The sequence below is a fragment of the Dermochelys coriacea genome, chromosome 9 (assembly GCF_009764565.3).
Source record: "Dermochelys coriacea isolate rDerCor1 chromosome 9, rDerCor1.pri.v4, whole genome shotgun sequence".
In the NCBI taxonomy this organism is placed as follows: Eukaryota; Metazoa; Chordata; order Testudines; family Dermochelyidae; genus Dermochelys; species Dermochelys coriacea.
In genome coordinates, this window is record NC_050076.1 from 49,817,230 (window position 1) to 49,836,036 (window position 18,807).

The window sequence follows — 18,807 nt, forward strand, 5'->3', positions numbered from 1 at the left end:
TGCTCCAACTTGCAAAGGTAGTAACTGTTAATGTTTATCTTTTGTTCTGAGTTAGAAATGTTTTGTGGCTACTTCACAATTGTCTTTACCACAAGAAGCTTTTTATCTGTGGGCAGTAAAGCTTTTCTCTTCTGCTCACAAAATCTCTGAACAGGTGATCCTAATAAAGCTGTGTGAAGTGTATTCCTATATTTTAAGAATGCAGAATATAACTCCCTTAAATCCTACAGTGCTCCCTCCCAGTGCTTTGCTATCTGGCCTGAATTTCATGCTAGCCCCTAATCTGTAATCTGTAACATTAAAAAAAAAAAAAAAGTATCATGTAGATAATTACAGACTGTGATCAAGTCACCACTTAATCTTCTCTTTTTAAGCTAAATAGATTGAGCTCTTTGAGTCTATCCTATAAGGCAGGTTTGCTAATTCTTTAATCATTCTTGTGGCTGAACCCTCTTCAATTTATCAACATCTTTCTTGCATTAGAAGCACCACAACTGGACACACTATTCCAACTGGGTCACACCAGTGCCAAATACAGAGGTAAAATAACCTCTCTATTTGTCCTTGAGATTCTCCTGTTTATGCATCCCAGAATTGCATTAGCAATGGGGTGATGGGGTGTCCTTGCCACACTTGCCCTGAAGGGGTTAATATAGGGCAGAGGGCAATTAACCTATTAGGCAGCAAACTGGGGGGAATTAAGGCTGAGAAAAGAGCCTTAATAGAAGAAGCTCACCTGTGAAGGAACAGGCAGGGCTTCCATAAAGCCAGGGAGCAGACAGCAGAAGGAGGTTGCAGGGAAGTAGGTTGCAGTCCCTTCCTCAGGGAAGGGTGGTGTGTTGGGGCTACAGAGGCAAATGGCATACAGTTACTTCCTGGGAGGAGGGAGTTTTGAGGATGGCAAACCGAGAGGAGGAGGGGAGAGCCAGAAGTTTAGGAAAGGGTTCAGGGATACACAGCAAGGTCTGGAATGGAACAGACCTTGATTACTGACTTGGATCCCTGAGCCAGAACCTAGAATAGAGGGCAGGCCTGGGTTTCCCAACCATACACTGCAAAAGGGCACTGGCGTGACCGTGAATAGAGACTGCCGGAGCCTGTTGGAGGGAAGCGACTTTCCAACCCCAGAAAGGGAAACAACCCACTCGGTGATCTGGCCAGAGGGCCAAGTCATGAAGAGGACACTGAGGTTCCTGGAGTGAGAGGGGGCTGCAGGCTGAGAGTGGTGGAGGGTAACCACTGGAAGTGGCATCGGCCTGGCAGAGCTAATCCCCCGAATGGGCAGGAGGAAGTGCCATCCTGCATGGAGTAGAGGCCCGTCACAGCACCACACTGGGCACTCACATTCAGCCGATTCACCACCATTACCCCCACATCTTTTTTCAGTGTCACTGTTTTCCAGGACTGAGTCCCCCATCTCGTAACTATGGCCTGCGTTCTTTGTCCTTGTGTATATGTTTACATTTAGCCATATTAAAAAACATATTGTTTGCCTGTGCTCAGTTTTCCAAGTGGTCCAGATCCCTCTGAGTCAGTGACCTGACCTCTTCATAATTTACCACTCCCTCAATTATTGTGTCATCTGCAAACTTCATCAGTGATTATTTTATCTTTTCTTCTAGGTCACTGATAAAAATGTCATATAGTGTAGGAAGAACCAATCATTGCAAGACCCCACTGTAAATAGACTCGCTTGATGATTACTCCCCATTTACAACTACATTTTGATACCTCTTTTAGCTAGTTTTTAATCCATTTAACATGTGCCACGTTAATGTTGTATCACTCATTTTTTAATCAAAATGTCATGCAGTACCAAGTCAAATGCCTTACAAAAGTCTAAGTACATTATGTTAACATTACCACCTTTATCAATCAAACTTGTAATCTCATCAAAAACAGAGATCAAGTTAGTTTGACAGGATCAACTTTCAATAAACCCATGTTGATTTGCATTACTTATATTATGCTCCTTTAATTCTTTATTAATCAAGTCCTGTATCAATTGCTCCATCATCTTGCCACAGGACTGATGTCAGGCTGACAGGCTTATAATTTACTTTTTTAAAAAAAAATGACAACAGTAGCTTTCTTCCAGTCTTCTAGAATGTCCCCTGTGCTCTAAGACTTATTCAGAATCAAAGGTCATGGCCCAGCTAGCGACGCAACCAGATCTTCTAAAACAAACTGTTGGATGCAAGTTATCTGGACCTGCTGATTTTAAAATGTATACCTTAGTAGCTTCAGTTAAACATCCTCCAGAGACTATATCATGTTTTTTCCCCAAATACAGAACAGAACACTGCATTGATGTTAATAATTCTATCATTTCTGTCTAGTAATGGACCGTAGCCCTCCTCTTTATTGTCCTGGACTCTGTTGGACATAGATGTGTCCTTGTGTCCCTTTGCTTCCCTTATCACTTTTCAATAATTCCTAACTTCTGAATTATATTCATTATTAACTTATCCTGTCTTCCATTTGTTTTATATATATTATTTTTATAGCTGCTTTCACTTCCCTGCTAAACCATGTCAGTTTTTTAACCAGTATGGCCTTCTTCCTCAATTGTGACTTTTTGGACAGCTAGTAAAGAGTTCTTGAATGATTCCCAATTATCATTCACATTTTTTTGATTAAATTTTTTCTCCCAGCTGATTCTAGCTTTGTGAAACTGGCCCTATCAAAGCTCTGTCAAGAATTCTCCCGGGTTGGCTGCACCACCTTTTAGTTAGGAAAATATTGTCTATAATATTTAAAAATTCCAAGGATGTTTTTAGTACTGGCAGCAGGAGACCTTGGCACATGTCACTCAGATTGAAATCCCCCATGATCATGCAGCTTTTTCCTATACATTATGGATAAGTGTATAAGGAGGCAGTCATTCTGTTCCCTAGTGATTTGGTAGTTTGTAGTGGACACTAACCAACACTTGTTCTTGTGTTTTATCTGATAGAACATAGATCCATAAACATTCAAGATCATTTTCTTTGTGTTATCAATGACCTGGAAACAAATAATACTGTTTTTGACATAGAGAGCCACCTCCTTCCATTTTTGCCTATTCAGTCCTTTCTAAATAGGTCAGAACCATTGATTTTAACATTCCAATTGTGTGAATCAACCCTGCAAGTTTCAGTAATATCAAATAGATCAAAATTATGCTCATAAATGAGTAATTCCAATTCCTCTTATTTGTGACCCAGGCTCCTAGCATGGGTGTACAGGCAATTAAAGAATTTATCTTCACGTCCTTTGTTCTTTTGTTCTCAATGTCTCAATTTTGTGCAGAGTGCTCATAACTTCCAAGCTATACAGCCCCAGTCCCTATAGAAAGTGGACTAATGTTCCACAAAACCAACGCCCTCTACCCTGCACTACTTACCTAGTCAGTGGCTCACTTCCAGAATCTTCTGCCTTTCTTTGCTCACAGGACAGGAAGGATCTCAGAGAAAATCACTTGTATTGAGTTCAACTTGCCAAAACATTTGGCTTGCATCCAAGATGGGAAATATTCTTTCTACGGCTGGTCAAAACCTACAAATGGGTTTTTCGCTCCATGGAAAAATTCAACTTTTCGGCAAAAAAATCTAAAACCAATTTTTTTTGGGGGGCTAAAATGCGAAACTTTCTATTGGAAATGCAGCTACATTGCCTTGTTCTGGTTCAGGCACCTCATGTTCCATTCTCCTCTAAAGACTGGGATCCTTGGCTGAACTACATCTCCCGGGTGGCACCAGAGTTTCCTCAGTTCCTGAGCTCTTGCTGTGCATAACTGGAGACATTGTCAGGCCGGGGAGTCCAGACAATAGTGGAGATTGGGGCACAAGGTACCTGAACTGCAACTCCCACGAGGTAGTGTGATGGCACTTCCAAAATCAAAATTTTCAAATTTCATCCAAAAGACTTTCAGAAGTTAGACAAAAATGTTCGTTTTTTGTGTATATGTGGGGGGTGTCTTCGTTCTCTTATTTTACAAAATGTTGACATTTTCCATAGAAAGCAGTCTTTTCTCATGAAAAATTAATATTTGTCTAAACCAGTCTTCCACAAAAAATAGTTAATAGAAAATCTCCAGTCTCCTCATTCTTTCAATTCAAAGTCTAGATATGACCTCCTCAGCTGTTTTCAGTGAATAGTGCTTGCATTTGATTATCTTCTTCAAATCTTTGGGACCTATGTAAATCCTTAACTTACCAATTTTATTACAGTGACCCAAGTGGTTTGTGTCTGTATTTGCTTGCTACAACTACTTCACTCTAAAGCCAAGTGCAACTTTGACATCTTTTCTCAGAGCAAACAAGACCGTGTGGGGAATGTATATTTGGTGGCACACTGAGATCAATATAATGTGATTTTATCATGCACCCCACTCCATTAAACTCTCAACATTTTTAAATCTTGTGTATCTTGTTCTGTAGACAAATTATGTACCCATTTGCTCATCTGCACTTGCAGAATGCTCTACAGGGCTCATTTCTTTTGGCAGTCCATCCCAGCCCCTCTGGCTGTTGTACTCATTGTAGGTTGTACTCGTTGTGGCTCCAACCAACGAGTTCCACAGGTTGACTATACATGGTATGAAGAAGTACTTCCTGTTATTCGTTTTAAATCCGCTGCCTATTAATTGCATTGGGTGACCCTAGTTTGTGTGTTATGTGAAGGAGTAAACAACACTTCTCCCTTCACTTTTTCCACCCCATTCATGACGTTATAGACCTCTATCATATTCCCTCTTAGTCAACTCTTTTCCAAACAGAAAAATCCCAATCTTCTTAATCTCTCCTCCTACAGAAGCTGTTCCATAGCCCTAATCATTTTTTGTTGCCCTTCTCTGTACCTTTTCCAATTCTAATATATCTTTTTATAGATGAGGTGACCAGAACTGCATGCACTATTCACTGTGTGGGTATACCATGGATTTATATAATGGCATGATATTTTCTGCCTCATTATCTATCCCTTTCCTAATGGTTCCTAACATTCTGTTAGTTTTTTTTGACTGCTGGTGCATGCTAAGCAGATGTTTCCAGAGAACTATCCACACTCCAAGATCTCTTTCTTGAGTGTTAAGAGCTAATTTAGATCCCATTATTTTGTATGTATAGTTGGGATTATGTTTTCCAGTGTGCATTATTTTGCATTTATCAACATTGAATTTCACCTGCCATTTTGTTGCCCAGCCACCCAGTTTTGTGAGATCATTTGTAACTCTTCAGAGTCTCCTTTAGACTTAACTATCTTGACTAATTTTGTATTGTCTTGCAAATTTTCCCACCTGTTTACCCCTGTTTCCAGATAATTTATGAATAAGGCTAAGATTTTGTCACACACCTTTTTAGTAAAAATCACAGACAAGTCATGGGCAATAAAGAAAAATTCATGAAAGCCCATGACTTTTACTAAATATATGCATGACAAAATGGGGAGCTGCAGGGTTCCCACACCACCCCTGGTGGCCTGCCTGGGAGCTGCAGGGCACTTCCACAGGGTCTGGGAGCTCTGGGGCACCCCAGCTGCCCGTGATGGCTACAAGCTTCCAGGGGCCCCACTGCCTGTTGCAGCCAGGGATTGCAGGTCCCCATGTTTCAGAGTAGCAGCCGTGTTAGTCTGTATTCGCAAAAAGAAAAGGAGTATTTGTGGCACCTTAGAGACTAACAAATTTATTAGAGCATAAGCTTTCGTGAGCTACAGCTCACTCCATGGTGGATCGAAGCTCCCAGGGGGCCCTGGCCAGGAGCTCCTGGGGCACTCCCTTCCCCACCCGCAGCGGGTAGGAGCTCAGAGCCCCGCAGCTCCCAGCCACCACAGGTGATAATGGGACCCTGCAGTTCCCGCACATGGTGAGCTCAAGTCACAGAGGTCTCTGGATTTCGTGACCTCTGTGACAAAACTGTAGCCCTATTTATGAATATGTTGAATAGCACTGGTCACAGTACAGGACACCACTACTTACCTCTCTCCACTGTGAAAACTGACCATTCATTCTTACTCTTTGTTTCCGGTCTTTTAACCAGTTACTGAGCCAAGGACCCTCCCTCTTATCCCATGACTGCTTACTTTAATTAAGAGCCTTTGGAAAGGCACCTTGTCAAAGGCTTTTTGAAAGTCCAAGTACACTATAGCCACCGGACCACCCTTCTCCATGTTTGTTGATCCCCCTCAAAGGATTCTAATAGATTGGTGAGGAATGATTACTCTTTACAAAAACCATGTTGACTCTTCTCCAACAAATCACGTTCATCTGTGTCTGATAATTCTTTACTATAGTTTCAACCAATTTGCCTGGTACTGAAGTTAGGCTTAGCTGCCTGTGATTGCCGGGATCATCTCTGGAGCCTTTTTTAAAAATTGGTGTCACATTAGCTATCCTGTCTGCCCCTGCTCTCCAACTCCCAGATTCTCTGAATCTTAATTCCTGCTCCCAACCCCTATTTTGCCTCCCTCCTGACTTTAAATATGCAGAATATGCTAAATAACTCAGTGCCTGCAGTAGTCTGCTGATTAATGCTGACCACCTGGACTTCAGAATGTCTGCTAGGAGGCAAAGGAGAAGGGGGGAGCCTGGGCAAATAGAAAAAAGAGCTGGCGTGCAGAGGTTAGGGAGGTAGGAACCATGCTGAGTTTGTAAACTCCAGAGAGTTCCCTGCTCCCTACCATCCAGTGTGATCTAGAACTCCCTGTTCCCTAGCCTCCCCAGCCCTTGAGAGTTTAAGAGTACCATAGGGTATCTTTCACTCTGTCTCCCAACCCATACCAAAGATTTCAATTACATTAAAAAAAAAAAACTAACGAAATTACCAAGCAAAAATAAACTTTTTTATCCTGAGTTAAGGCTGCACGCATAGAACAGTAGGAGGTGAAAAAATGTACAAGAACTTTTTAAACAGAGAAACCATCATCAGAAACCCAGGAAGTTCAGTAATAAGATAAGAATTGTTTTAAAATTTTAATACGTTTTGTTTGTTTGTGAATATGTTTATTATAAGTTTATTTAAATCTTAAATTAAGTTGATTTGTGCAACTGGGAACTTTACCTTCATAATCTGAGGGATAGCTCAACGGTTTGAGCATTGGCCTGCGAAACCCAGGGTTGTGAGTTCAATCCTTGAGGGGGCCATTTAGGGATGTGGGGCAAAAATTGGGGATTGTGCCTGCTTTGAGCAGGGGGTTAGACTAGATGATCTCCTGAGGTCCCTTCCAACCCTGATATTCTATAATTCTATGATCTTTTCCTGGGAACATATAAAATCATTAAGATTAGTCATTTATAATTGCATGAAAGCAACAAACTGAGTATCCGGGGTGCCTTATAAAAACATGCTACAAACAACTGAAAAGTGGGCTGCTCCAAGTAAAATACACCTTCACTGGATACTCCTTTTCTTTCATTTAGTGTTAACTTAAACAACAAAAAAACATAAAGCTCAATCTTAAGCAAAGAAAAGCTTTTTTCTTTTCTTTTCTTTTCTTTTTTTTTTGGCTTGTTCCTAGATCTTTCTACCTCAGAGAGAGGCTCCAATCCCCTTATTTCTTCAGCTAAATTCAACAGAATAATAGCTCTTATGCAGGGTTATGGCACCTGGCAATAGACTGACTCAGAAGAAAATAACTGACCACCCTATTACAAAGGGTTATAATGATACGGCTTTGGTGATCTCAGCTACAGCTCTCTCAACAAGTATAATAAAACTAAACACTCATTCTTAGAGATGATGGTTTGAGGTACATTGGAAAGCTTGTATTGCCACTAGGTCTGCTCTATCTATCTGTTGTATGGCTAAATAGAAGGGGACAAATTCATTTTTGCACTATGCTCCCATGTGCTAATGAGGCTGACACAAAGGAGTCATAGGCCCAGAGTAAACTCTCCCTCAGGGAATATCCCCAAGCACAAAGGGCCCTTGCATAGCCTCTGCAAGACCTGAAGTGCTCACAGTGACCCACAGGAGGCCACTGTAGCAGAAGCACAGGTTAGGGCAGCTCTCAGGTTAGGCATGACCTGGAGGAGTCATGTTAAACAACATGGTGTTAAAACATGGCTTTACAGCCAATGTAGATTGGGACAAGTACTGTTTAATAGCATGTCAGCTGATCATGGGTAAACCCTGGTTATAGTAGGTTTACCCACAATTAGCTGACACAATGTTAAACACAACCAGTCTATGTCTATACTTACTGCGAAGACACATTTAGCACCATATCAGTTAATACAGCTCCTAAAGGTCATGTCCTAACACTTCCTAATTTTCTATTGAAGGCAAGCACCATGTGAACTCCAATACATAAGGTCTGTTAGTACCAGAATATCTGAAATGTGCTCTGTAGAGCCAGCCTTTGGGCCTCACTGATGTGGGACACTTAGCATGATAAAGGAGAATCTTAACCTTATGTGTTTTTTAAAAGTAGGTTTCTAGCTGATTGCCTTGTGGCACTAGCCTTGAAAATATAAACCAATTAAAAGTGACTGAAGGAATGTATGGAAGAAGCAGCTGGACTCCACTTCTGCAGTAGGAGGCTGAAGAGAACCCAAAAATCACACAAACTTTTTTATGGAAAATGAGGATGTTAAGTTTAGAGAGTATCCCAAAGAACTTTCTCACTAACCCTCCCCCAGTAGTTTTGCTCTTCCATATGCATAGTGACAGGACAGTGGTGGAAATATTAAGCGAAGGCAGGTAGGAAATGATCTGTAGGTCCACACAAAGCTAGATGTGATGCTCCATACTTGATAGGTCATCTTCTCTGATACATAAATAACAAGTGACATGAGGATGAGAATTCATTCTTACTAGTCATGCCTTCCATGAGTTCATTCATCTTTTTTGCTAGTTGTATCTTGTCCTCTGCAGAGGTGCAGCTGTTGAAATGTAATAAATTATTCCAAAAGGTGCAGCATGTTCTAATGCTCAGAAAAGTCTGGCATTTTTACAACTTGTGATTTTGGCTGAACCACACTGGAATCACACAGGGCAAATATGATCCATGCAAAAGATTTTTCCAGTTCTCCTTTAAAAAGCCCCATGTATTTATCTTGTGCTTTTTTTCTACTGAACATACATACTTGATCATAAACTACTGAGAACTAGAAATGATGAGGACCTGAGAGAGAAAACATGGACCTGAAAAACTGAGGTGAGCCTAATGTTTCATTGAACAGTGCTCACTGAATTAGAAGCTATTCAATATTTTGTTTTAGCCTCATTGTTAAAATTGGCTTCAGGCCTTACTTCCATTATTCAAACCCTGCCCTGAAGACAGAATTAATAATTTCCTCATGGGCCTTTCTATTGCACTCATCACTTGAGTATCTGAGAGCTTCACAAACATTAATGAATTTATTTTCACAACACTGCTGTGAGGTGAGGGGGTATTATTATCACCAATGAGCAGATGTGGAACTGAGCCACGGAGAGATTAAGGTCAAAAGTATCCACTGATTTTGGTTGCCCAATCTGAGACACCTAGGACTTGATTTTTCAGAGTACTCGACATTGTGTAGTACTTTATATGTTCAGAGCACAGCTCCCATTGACTTCAGTTGAAGATGTGAGTGCTCAGCACTTCTGCAAATCAGACCTCAAGGTCTGTGAATCTGTGTAGCTCGAAAGTGTGTCTCTCTCCCACACAGAGGTTGGTCTAATAAAAGATATTACCTCACCCACCACTCTCTTTAAGCACCCAAGGAACACACAGTTAGTGACCGCCTATGAAAAGTCTGGTTAAAGTGACTTGACTAGCATCTCATAGGAACTCTGTGGCAGAGGCAGGGATAGAATCTAGTTCTACAGAGCAGCATTCAACTGTTTTAACAGTGAGACCACCCCTTCTCTTCTAGCAATTCCCTGCCTCCACACCTTCCAACTTCTGCAACAAATGAGATGTGGAGCATACAGACAAAAGCCTCATTCATTACACAACCACAATTCATCCCCAGAGCAAGCCCATCCTGTGCACTAAATCAGGGGTTCTGTGGAAAAAGTAGTATATGATCATGTAATTAAATACTGTATCATAATCCATACACACAAGAGGGCTGAATTAAAGGTTCCACAGACAATCTTAATTCTGGCATTTCCTAATGTTGAGTGCTTGATTTGTAACCTTAATGTTCTTTTAATGCAGTTTTATGTGTGTAATTTCCTAGGTATTTTTTAAAGCAAATTAAATAAACCAAAATTTCACCATGTGAAACCATACTGACATCCACATTATTCATCAGCAAGGTTGGAACATTTAGATCCACCACATAGACATCTGCCACTGGAGCTAATAGAGTAACTGAAAGCAGTAGTAAGTTGTCCTCTAGGTCAGGGGTTCTCAATCTTTTTCTTTCTGAGCACCCCCCGCTGTCCCCAACGTGCTATAAAAACTCCACAGCCCAGCTGTGCCACAACAACTGTTTTTCTGCATATAAAAGCAAGCGCTGGCTTTAGGGGGTAGCAAGGAGGGCAATTGCCTGGAGCCCCACACCACAGGGGGCACCATGAAGCTAAGTTGCTCAGGCTTTGGCTTCAACCCTGGGTAATGGGGCTCAGGGCCCCAGGCTGCAGTCCCATGCGGCAGGACTTCGTCTTTCTGTCTGGGCCCTAGCAAGTCTAATGCCAGCCATGCTTGGTGGACCCCACCCTCCCCGATATCTGCTTGTGGCCCTCAAAACAGCCCCAGACTCCTGGTTGAGAACGACTGCTCTAAATGGACAAGAAGAAAAAGGAGATGAGACACCCACTTTGCAAATGGGTTTCATAGGTATTTGCCGACAGCAGAGAAATGTTAAAACTCAAGAATCTTGGATTCCAATTAGGCTCTGGAGGGGAGTGTTCTCCAGTGGGCAGACTCTTCTGCCTCAGTTTTCTTCAGCTTCTCCCAGTCCCATCTCTTACTACCACTTCCTGTGTTCCTCATCCCAGTCATACCTCCAACCTAATGGCTCTTTGTCTCTGTCTCAGGGCATTTCTACTCTGCACATTTACTTATAGCAGCATAATACATACATAAGAACATCTGAATGGCCATACTAGGTCAGACCAATTATCCATCTAGCCCAGTATCTTCTCTTGCAACAGTGGCCAGTGCCAGGTGCTTCAAAGGGAATGAACAGAGCAGGGCAATTATTGAGTGACCCATCCAGTCATCTAGTTCCAGCTTCGGGAAGTTAAAAGTTTAGGGAGACCAAGAGCACGGACTAGCATCCTTGACCACCTTGGTTAATAGCCATTGATGGACCTATCCTCCATTAACTTATGTAGTTCTTTTTTGAACCGAGTTATACTTTTGGCTTTCACAATATCCCCTGGCAAAAAGTTCCACAATTTGACTATGCGTCACGTGAAAAAATACTTCCTTATGTTTGTTTAAAACCATTAATTTCATCAGGTGACCCCTAGATCTTGTGTTATGTGAAAGTGTAAATAATACTTCCCTATTCACTTTCTCCACATCATTCATGATTTTATAGACCTCCATCTTGTCATCTCTTCTCTAAGCTGAACAGACACCGTCTTTTTACTCTCTCCTCATATGGAAGCTGTTCCATATTCCTAATCATTTTTGTTGTCCTTCACTGTTACTTTTTCCAACTCTAATATATATTTTTTGTGATGGGGTGGCCAGAACTGCATGCATTATTCAAGGTGTGGGTGTACCATGGATTTATATAGTGGCATTATGATCTTTTCTGTCTTATATATCCCGTTCCTAATGGTTCCTAACATTTTTAGCTTTTTTTCAAAGCTGCTGTACATTGAACAGATGTTTTCAAAGAACTATCCACAATGATTCCACGATCTCCTTCTTGAATGGTAACACCTAATTTAGACCCCATTCGTTTTTATGTATAGTTGAGATGTTTTCCCATGTGCATTACTCTGCACTTATCAACATTGAGTTTCATCTGCCATTTTGTTGCCATTCACCCAATGTAGTGAGATCTCTTTGTAACTCTTCGCAGACAGCTTTGGACTTGCCTACCTTGAGTAATTTTGTATCATCTGCAAATTTTGCTACCTCATTGTTTACCCCTTTTTCCAGATCATTTATAAATATGTTGAACAAACACAGGTCTCAGTACAGGTCCCGGGGGTGTGTGAGCCCTCTATTTACCTCTCTCCATTTTGAAAACTGACTATTTATTCCTACCCTTTGTTTCCTATTTTTAAATCAGTCACTGATCCATGAGAAGACCTTCCCTCTTATCCCAGGACTGCTTATTTTGCTTAATAGCCTTTGGTGGGGTCCAGGTGAAAGGCTTTCTGAAAGCCCAAGTATACTATATCCACTGGATCACCCTTGTCTATGTTTGTTGACCCCCTCAAAGAATTCTAATAGATTGGTGAGGCATGATTTCCCTTTACAAAAACCATGTTGACTCTTCCTCAAGATATCATGTTTATCTGTGTCTGATAATTCTGTTGTTTACTATTGTTTCAACCAATTTGCCTGGTACTAAAGTTAGGCTTACCAACCTGTAATTGCCAGGATCATCTCTAGAGCCTTTTTCTTTTTAAAATCAGTATTACATTAGCTACCCTCCAGTCATCTGGTATAGAGGCTGATATAACTGATAGGTTACATTACTAACCATCACTGTTAGTAATTCCGCAATTTCATATTTGAGTTCTTTTAGAACTCGAGTGAATATTATCTGGTCCTGGTGACTTACTACTGTTATGTTAACAATTTGTTCCAAAACCTCTTCTACTGATGCCTCAGTTCCTCAGATTTGTCACCTAAAAGGAATGGTTTGGGTGTAGGGATCTCCCTCACATCCTCTGCATTGAAGACCAATGCAAAGAATTCATGCTTCTCTGCAATGGCCTTGTCTTCCTCGAGTGCTCCTTTAGCACCTCGATGGTCCACTGGCCCCACTGACTGTTTAACACGGGGTGGGCAAACTTTTTGGCCCATGGGCCATATCTGGGTATGGAAATTGTATGGTGAGCCATGAATGCTCAGAAAATTGAGGCTGGGGAGTAGGAGGGGGGTGAGGGCTCTGGATGAGAGTGTGGACGCCAGGGTGGGGCCAGAAATGAGGAGTTCAGGGTGCGGGAGGGGGCTGGGGTGGGGGACTGGGGGGGGTGAGGGTTCCCACTGGGGGTGTGGGCTCTGGGGTGGGGCTGGGGATGAGGAGTTTGGGATGTAGGAGGGTGCTCCAGGCTGGGATCAAGGGGTTCAGAGGGCAGGAATGGGGAATCAGGGCTGGGACAGGGGGCTGGGGTGTGAACAGTGGAGTAGCCAGATGGAAAAAACGGGGAGCGGGGATAAAAAAAGGCGCCACCCGCTAGTACTCACCTGGCGGCACTCCAGGTCCTCAGCAGCACTTCGGCGTCGGGTCCTTCACTCACTCCGGTCTTCGGCACCGAAGGACCACCCCTCCCCCCCCGCCACCACAATGCCGCCGAAGACTGGAGCAAGTGAAGGACCCAATGCCGAAGTGCTGCTGAAGACCCAGAGCACCACCTGACCCGCTGCCGAAGACCCAGAGCGCCACCAGGTGAGTAAAAATGTAAAAGGCACCAAAGAATTAAAAAGGCGCCACTTCTGCTCGGTGAGGGAGCGACCGCTGCCCCGCTCCCCCCCCCCCAGCTACTCTACTGGGTGTGAAGAGAAGCTCAGGTGTGCAGACTCCGGGCGGTACTTACCTCAAGCAGCTCCCAGAAGCAGCGGCATGTCCCTTCTCAGGCTCCTATGCGCAGGCACAGCCAGGGGGTCTGCAGGCTGCCCTGTCTGCAGGCACTGCCTCTGCAGCTCCCATTGGAGTGCTGGAGGGGGGCCAGCCAAAGCTTCCAGGAGCCATGTGGGGCAGCCCCCAACCCAGTGCCTGATTGGAACGCCGGAGCAGGGCCATGTGGCTGCTTCTGGGAGCTGCGTGGAGCTGCCCCCGACCCTGCTCCCCGGCTGGAGTGGGGCAAGCCCCAGACCCTGTTCCCCAGTGGGACCTTGAGGGCCAGCATAAAACGGCTTGCAGGCCAGATCTGTCCCGTAGTTTGCCCACCCTTGGTTTAATAGGTTTTCTACTTCTGATGTACTTAAAGGCTTTTTTTCTGTTAAATTTTGAGCAGCTCTTTAAAGACTCATCAAAGTCTTTCGTGGATTGTTTTATTATATTTTACACTTGACTTTATGCTCCTTTCTATTTTCCTCACTAGGATTTGACTTCCCATTTTTAAAGGATGTCTTTTTGCCTCTAACTGCCTCATTTACTCTGCTGGTTTAGCCATGACGGCATCATTATTATTATTATTATTGTTCTTCTTCGTCGTCTTCGGGATATTCATTTAGTTTGAGCCTCTGTTATGGTGTTTTCAAATAATCTCCATGCAGCTTGCAAACATTTCACTCCTGTCACTGTTCCTTTTAATTTTCAGGTAACTAGCTTCCTCACTTTTGTGTAGTTCCCCTTTTTTTAAGTTAAATGCTACTGTGGTGGGTTTCCTTGGTATTTTCCCTCCTATAATTATATTAAATTTAATTACATTGTAGTATCTATTATTGAGCAGTTCAGCTATATTCGCCTCTTGGACCAGATCCTGTGCTCCACTTATGACTAAAACAAGAATTGCCTCTCCCTTTGTGGGTTCCAGGACTAGCTGCTCCAAGAGGCTGTCATCCATGATGTCTAAAAATTTCATCTCTGCATCTCTTCCTGATGTGACAGGTACCCAGTCAATATGCAGATAGTTGAAATCCCCCATTATTATTGCATTTTTCACCTTTGTAGCCTCTCCAGTTTCTCTGAACATTTCACAGTCACCATCACCATCCTGTTTAGGTGGTCAGTAGTATATTCCTAGTGCTATACTCTTATTTTTCAAGGATGAAATTTCTCTCCATAGAGATTCTAGGGTGCACTTTGATTCATTTAAGATTTTCTCTTTATTTGACTGTGCTTTCTTTTACATATAATGCCATTCCCCCACCCACACAACCTACTCTGTAATCCTATACATTTTGTATCCTGGTAATACTGTGTCCCATTGATTATCCTCATTCCACCATATTTCTGCGATGCCTATTATATGAATACCCTCATTTAATGCCATGCACTCTAGTTCATCCATCTTACTATTTAGATTTCTAGCATTTAAAAAAAATACACAAGACAAAACCAAACTAAAATGACCTGGAAAATTTAGAGTAGGCAACAGGGGAGATTCTGTAACACATGTAGAATCCCACAAGCACAGAAAGCAAATAAAGAGCACAGATTTAAAAACAAAAACAAAACATGAGTACAGAAACAAACAGCTGCACCTATTGCATTAAGCCATTTTTTTCCTTTGTATGTCTTATAGTTGCAATAGAGAAGCTGTGGAACATGGAGCAGGAGGCTGGAAGAGGAAATGCCCATAAGCAGGGTTTGAGCGAAAGGATTAGCCTATAACATGGCCTCAGCTACACTTCCAAAATTTAGAAAAATATTCTCACCAGTTCAGCTGGATCAGTGGTAGCACTGGGGGAGGCCATAGATAGAGAAGACTCTTGTGGTTGACCTGTTTTAACCAACATTTTGAGTAAACTTGCTTCCAGATAGAGCTCCCGCTCATGCCATCATTGATTCAGCTGAAAGACACACTTCCTCGGGACTATCATTGGCAGGAGATTGGACAGTCATTCTTAGAGACATGAGGCAATATATGTATAAGTGTCCACACAAGTTATATCAGGATATTCAATTGGGTGGGGACAAAACACAACTTAGAAATATTGTGTATTGATCAAGCATGTTTCAAGACACAAAACAACTTGGAGAAGAATACTGACAGTGTCAGGAATAAGTAAAAGCAATTAGAAAGAACCAAGCTCACCAAAATGCTGATCTACCTTGGTACAAGATAGCTCTAGATATTTATATTTGTTCCTAGAAGATTATTTATCAGTGTATCCAAAAGTCCTATGTATGCCAGAAGCATATGGTTACTGCACTGATTTCCAAACTAAGAGCTGTGTTTGCAAGATACAGGATCCCTAAAGAACTAGCAAATGACAATATTCCATTTGTAAGAAGACAAATGTGCAACTGCAGCATTGTAGGTACTGTGATTCATTCCAGTCTGACATCTACAATCACACAACTAAGTCACTTTCACAAAATTTCTGCCTTGGTCAAAATCCCACCTCTAACTTTGCTGGACCAGCCCAGTGTAGCCTGCAGCCCAGGAATGGGCATGGTGGCCAGAAAAGTTCTAATCCATGGCGATGTCATAACCCAGCAAACAGTAATACCCACAGCTGAGAGGGACACAAGCAACAGAAGACACCTCTTACCTGTTCATCTAGTGACCTAACGCAGACACACCAGCCAGCTGTCAAGAATAAGTGACACTATCAGAAGATATACTGTTATCAGAATCAGAACCTGTCACTTTTGAAACACCGGTGAAATCCTAGTCTTACTGAAATAGGAATTTTGCTCCCCAAGGGCATGTTAGGCATATCATATCCCACACTGGGCAAATTTTTAACTGGGCACGTTTTAACATCAGACATGCATGCCATTCAAAGGAGAGAATCGTTTGAAAACTAAACACTGAATCAGCAGTACAGGCTGATCTCTAATTAAGTCAGTGCTAGGAACCTGTGACTCATAAGAACATAATGCAGAAAGCAGTCACCACCACTCATAAGAGATTTTCATGTTTCAAGTCTGGTGACAAAGACATCATTTGCTATTATGTTAATTGCATGGGGGATTTTAAAGTGCAGAAAGGTGAAATCTATTGTAAACTGACACTTTAACATGCAAGTGTGACCAGCACAGGAGCACTTCCCCCTCCTTCCACACTCCAGTTGTAGAGCCTGCACACAAAGAGCTATGTTCCAGTTGAGCTGCAGAGCAGATGTATTGCTCCAGCTCTAGCCAATAAAGTGTTTGCAGTTTAATTTTCTCATCTGGGTGCTCAGGACACGAGTGCAGGGCAGGAGAGGCCCATGGCCAGGTTCTCCTTACAACTGCTGGGCAAGAGCAAAGCTGATCCCTTGCAAAATGTTGTCATTAACTCAATATCCCCACACACTGGGTATTCATGCGGGCAGGCAGATTCAGCTACAGAGGCGCACTAGGTGGGCATTTACTGTTCTATTTTAAAAGACATAAATGTGCACCCTGGGGTTATCCCTCAGGCTCCTGGGAACGGTGTCTTCAATCTGCAAGGCTGGAAACCAGTGACTTGCTTAAACCCCAGCGCCTGGGCAGGCTCCAGGGAGCCTGTAGCGAGGCTGTCTCCAGCCAAAGCAAGCAGCGCCCGGCCGGGCCGTGTCACATCGCGCGGGTACCGTGCGGTTCGGGGTCAGGCAACCCTGCGCCCTCCGTTCAGCCCGCCCGCAGCCGCGGGGCTGCGCACAGCGGCCAGGACCGGGGCCCCGCAGCCAGCCGGGCAGCGGCTCCCTCCTCCCCCGCCAGCAGCCCGAGCCGCGTTCCGCGCCGGCCGAGAGGAAGCGCCGCTGGGCCCGGGGCGACGCAGTGCGACACCTACCCGCCGGGCAGCGCCCTGCCCAGCGCAGCGCTGGGGTGCCGCGTCTCGGCTCCCGCTCGGCCCCTTCCCCGTCTCTTCCGCACAGCCGGGGGGCGCCGCCCGCAGCCTGCGAGCCGAGCCCGGCAGAGGCGCGGCTCTGGGGAGCGGGCAGCGCCTGCGGGCCGTGGCGCCAGGCGAAGCGGAGCAGCTGGAGGCCAGGGGGCCGCACGCCAAGGGAGAGCCGGGGGGCCAACGCGGCTGCCGCAAGCGGCCGGGACAGGCACAGCCCTGCGCGGGCCGCCCCTCCCCGCGTGTCACTTACCTCCGGGCGCCGCAGGGGTCCGCCTCTGCCCCAGCCCTACCCCCGGCCGCGGCCCCCCAGCGGGGGGGAGGAGGAGTCCGATGCTGCAGCTGGGCCTGACGTCGGCCCAGACAGCTCCGCTCAGCCGCGCTACCGGCCGCATCGGGTACCCTCGCCTCCCTCCGCCGCTTCCCCTCTCCTTCGCCCCGTCTGGCTCGCACCTCCCCGCCTTCTCCGCCGGCGCACACGCCTTGCCGGCTCTAGGGATTTGGCCCCCAGCCGCAGAGAGTCTCCTCCGAGCGTGTAAGAAGCGCCTAGCGGCCCCAAGGCTGCCGCTCTCCCAGAGCTCTCGGGGGACACCTCAAGCGGGTGGGCGATAGCCTTGCCCCAAGCCCTGCGCTTGCCCCCAGCCTCCCGGGGCCAGAAGGGAGCGAGGACGGAGGCAGGCTCAGCCCTTCTGGCCTTCAGGAGACCAAACGCTTTGGAGCAACACCTGACTGGCCGCCAGGCAGAAAAGGGTTTGGGAGAAAGGGAGCCCGTAGGAGGAAAGGGAGGGGGGTGAGAGAGGCTCGGGCCGTGGAAGGGCGGGGGGGCCTCGAAGCCCTGGGAAGGGCCTGTGGAGGGAGGGGAGCAGGGCAAGGCTGAGGGCTGCCCCGGCATTTCACCGAGATTTTTCCACTGTACAAATATTTTAAAACTCCCAAAGGCAGGACAAAGTGTTACAACAAGGAAGGGGTCAGCGTGAAAAGGAACAGCTACAAAAGGGGCAGTGAGTGCATGCTACACAAAACTCTAGTTCTCACCAAATCGCCCCTCTTCCAGAATTGAAGCCCTGGTCCCTGACTCCCCCACAACCTCTGCTTCCCCCCCCCCTCGTGCTTCAAAACTCCCAACCCAACTCTCCCACCCACTCTGCTCCCCTGTGCCTCGACACCCCCACCCCTCCTACCTTGCTCCCCTGACTCCCCCACCACCCCTGCACCTTGACTCCTGCACCCCACCCCCTCTGCTCCCTGACTCCCCCACCACCTCTGCTCCCTCCCTGTGCCTTGA

The 18,807-nt window shown here is 44.9% G+C and overlaps 1 protein-coding gene across 6 annotated transcripts in view; it reads right to left on the reverse strand.

The window, feature by feature from the left end:
• Positions 1-18,226, reverse strand: part of PPP2R3A (protein phosphatase 2 regulatory subunit B''alpha) — a 130,117-nt gene extending 111,891 nt beyond the window's left edge. For 2 of the 6 annotated variants that reach the window (XR_006274421.1, XM_043492805.1), the window contains exon 1: positions 17,475-17,749. The gene's annotated coding sequence lies outside the window, so the exon portion shown is untranslated. Of the gene's footprint in view, positions 1-16,266; positions 16,305-17,474 lie in introns of all 6 variants that reach the window. The other 4 variants (XM_038416905.2, XM_038416904.2, XM_038416906.2 and 1 more) reach the window with 4 other exon arrangements.
• Positions 18,227-18,807: the final 581 nt, after the last annotated feature.